Source organism: Ornithorhynchus anatinus, chromosome X2, assembly GCF_004115215.2.
Source record: "Ornithorhynchus anatinus isolate Pmale09 chromosome X2, mOrnAna1.pri.v4, whole genome shotgun sequence".
Classification (NCBI taxonomy): domain Eukaryota; kingdom Metazoa; phylum Chordata; class Mammalia; order Monotremata; family Ornithorhynchidae; genus Ornithorhynchus; species Ornithorhynchus anatinus.
Window position 1 is genome coordinate 17,620,333 of NC_041750.1, and position 3,221 is coordinate 17,623,553.

The 3,221-nt window shown below is 47.4% G+C and overlaps 1 non-coding gene across 1 annotated transcript; it reads right to left on the reverse strand.

The window, feature by feature from the left end:
• Positions 1 to 2,769: 2,769 nt before the first annotated feature.
• LOC114807544 lies at positions 2,770 to 2,912 on the reverse strand. Its single transcript, XR_003755603.1, has one exon. It is a non-coding gene; the product is annotated as a small nucleolar RNA SNORA7 (small nucleolar RNA).
• Positions 2,913 to 3,221: the final 309 nt, after the last annotated feature.

Genomic DNA, 3,221 nt, shown 5'->3' on the forward strand with positions numbered 1-3,221 from the left:
GACAGACGCAGGAGAGCAGTTAGATCTCAGAGAAGGTTCAAGTTTGGTAGTGGGAGGGGAGGGTGGTGGGAGGGTTGCAGGAGAGGATCTGAGACTCTTCCCTGGCCTTCCGCTCCTCCTCCACTTCCACCGGCTCTTCCCCTATCCTACCCTGGCCTGCCCAGGCATTGACCCTCCCCCGCATTGAGGTTCATCGTATTGGAGCTGTGGAGTGGAAAATCGAAGGAGGGTCTAAGGAGGAGGGGAAGAGCAAGAGACATATGGGAATCAGAGCAGAGCCAGCTTTACATAATCAACAGGAAAGGGGGTCGAAAACATAACTTCAGAGGCTCCTAGAGCAGCTCAAGTCGCCCCTCTGCTGGGTAACTTCCCATGGTGAAGCAGAGTGCCCCCTGCTGGAGAGGATGGCACTGATGGCGTTCGGGGCACCCACCCAAGACAGGCTCAAGAAATCCAGGTCCCAGATACTGTTTGGCTTAAACTACAGCTATGTCCTCAACAGATGTGCACCTAAGTGCACCTAATTATAGGTGCTGCTGCTGAGTGAAAGGATGGAAAATTTTGGTTGACATACCGTTAAAGGAAGACAAATAAGAATAGGAGGTAATTAAGAGTAAACAGATAATAACAGTTTACATATTCTAACTTCAAAGGCTTATTCCTTCTATCCAGCTTTCTCCAGTCTGAGCTCCTCAGCAGATGATATATGGGGCTTCTCTTCGCCAGATATTAGTATTTCGCAGAGGAAAAATAATGCACTCCGCGTTAATAGAAAAATAATAACCGGCTGATGCGTTTACCCACAACTTAGAGAAAACCTGCTCGGAAGCGGAGCAGATCTCCAGGGGGATTCAAATCATACAGGCCCAGTAGCTGCAAAGATGTGTAGTAGGCAGAATAAAGGGGAAGGGAGTGAGAGGGTGAGTCGATGTGCTACAGCAAGTTCAGAGCCCGGCAAAAATGAAAACTCGCAGGCTCCTGTAGCACCAGTTCTTTGGGGCTCGGCTCCATGATCATCCCTCAGAGAGAGCCAAGGCTCAAGGATGTGGAAGGTTCGTGTTCACCTTCCATCATGGGCAATTACCCTAGGTTATCCCAGACACCTGCCCTGACCATAAAAAGGAAAAGATTCTACAGCTCCTTAGGAGAAAGAACTGTTCCCCTGAAAGTATACTTCCTTGGAGGCGAATTCTGATCAATGTTGTTGATCTTCAATCAGCAGCCTTCACACCTTCATCTCAAATGCCCTTCCTCCTTTACCCTTCCCCCACTCACCCTTACCTGGATCCCCACTAGCAGAGTAGGACAAAAACACAATACTTGAGGGTGATATGTCCCGATAAGGGAGGGCCCTAATGGATAAGGAAGGGGGCACTGTGGGTCACAGCTGCTTGCACACAACCGGCAGCTGCATCACTTCCTCCAAAATAGACCTTGTTCCTCGGGGACAGGCATGTGAATTTGTTCACTTGCCAGAGGATTTTGTATGTCTAAAAGAATGAGAGGATCCAGCTCAGCTGAACAGGTGGTTGGATTTCATTTTATCTGTCTCGCAGGCAATATGACTAATATCCCTCCTCTGAATATTTTATAGCATCTTTCATGCAATGATTAACCCAAGTTCAGTTTAGTACTAGTTACTATGACAAACGATGAAAGTTGAATTTAACCCTTTTAAAGAGGGGGAAATCTTTCCATCTGGTGAGCGTCATTGTTTGTGTAACTCCTTCAATGTCCATGATGCTGCTTTCCCAAAGTTCAGAGGATTCAAAGAGGAGAAGAATTAGAAGAGAAGGAGCTCAGGATTAAAATAGCATGGAAGCAAATGCATGGCCTGGTGGGTAGAACACGGGCGTGGAAGTCAGAAGGACCTGGGTTCTAATCCTGCCTCTGCCACTTGCCTGCTGTGTGACCTTGGGCAAGTCACTTCACTTCTCTGGGCCTCAGTTACCTCATCTGTAAAATGGGGATTAAGATGGTGAACCCTATGTGGGACAGGGACTGCGTCCAACCTGATTAACTTGTATCTACCCCAGTGCTTAGTACAGTGCCTGGTACATAGTAAGCTCTTAACAAACACCATTAAAAAATTAAGAAAAGAGATCACAAATTGGGCCCAGTCACCATTTTACAGCTTGCTTGTCAGGCAAGATGGGAGGAAGCAAGATGGGAGGAAGGGTTCCTTTGGCTGTCTAGAAGAAGGCTAGATTGTAGGCTCCTTGAAGACAGGGATCATGTTTACCCACTCTATTGTCCTGTACTCTCCCAAGCCTTTACTACAGTGTTCTGTTCACAGTAAGTGCTCCATAAATCCCATAGGTTGATTGAGGGAAACTGAGGCACAGGAAAGGATGTGGACATTCTCAATCGACCAATCAGTAGTATCTCCTTTAGACTGTAAGCTCGTTGTGGGCAGGGAATGTGTCTGCTAATTCTGTTGTATTGGGCTCTCCCAAGCCCTTAATAGAGTGCTCTGCATATAGTAAGCACTCAATAAAAACCATTGATCAATTGATTGAGTAAGTGTTTATTATGTGTTGTTGTTGTTGCCTTATGCTGTCGAGTTGTTTCCGACCCGTAGCGACGCCATGGACACCTCTCTCCCAGAACGCCCCACCTCCACCTGCAATCGTTATGGTTGTGGATCCAGAGAGTTTTCTTGGTAAAAATCCAGAAGGGGTTTACCATTGCCTCCTTCCGCGCCGTAAACCTGAGTCTCCGCCCTTGACTCTCTCCCATGCGGCCGCTGCCCAGCACAGGTGAGTTTTAACTTTTAGCAGATTTTCTTCCACTTGCTAGCCACTGCTCAAGCTAGGAATGGAATGGAATGGATATGCCTCAGCTTGACTCTCCCTCCCGTAGTCGAGACTGGTAGAGTACTGGAAACTCTCCAGTTGCAACCCTGAGAGGTGTCTATGTGTAGAGTACTGTATTAAGCACTTGGAAAAGTACAATACAATATGGCTGGTAGACACAATCCCTGCCCACAAAGAGTTTGCAGTCTATAGAAGAAGAGATAGGGATAGAGCCCAGGAATTTTAGTTCCCAGGCTCCTGCTCCAGCCACCAGAGGACTCCTGGATCCTCCACGGAGATCTGTGTTGATACTGAGATAGCTTACTGAGAAGGGCAATTTATGCACCATATTGAGTGGTCCTCAGTCCAGGTGCACCACCAATATTTCCAACTTCAGTCGTCTGCTCTAACAGTACCGACAGGGCC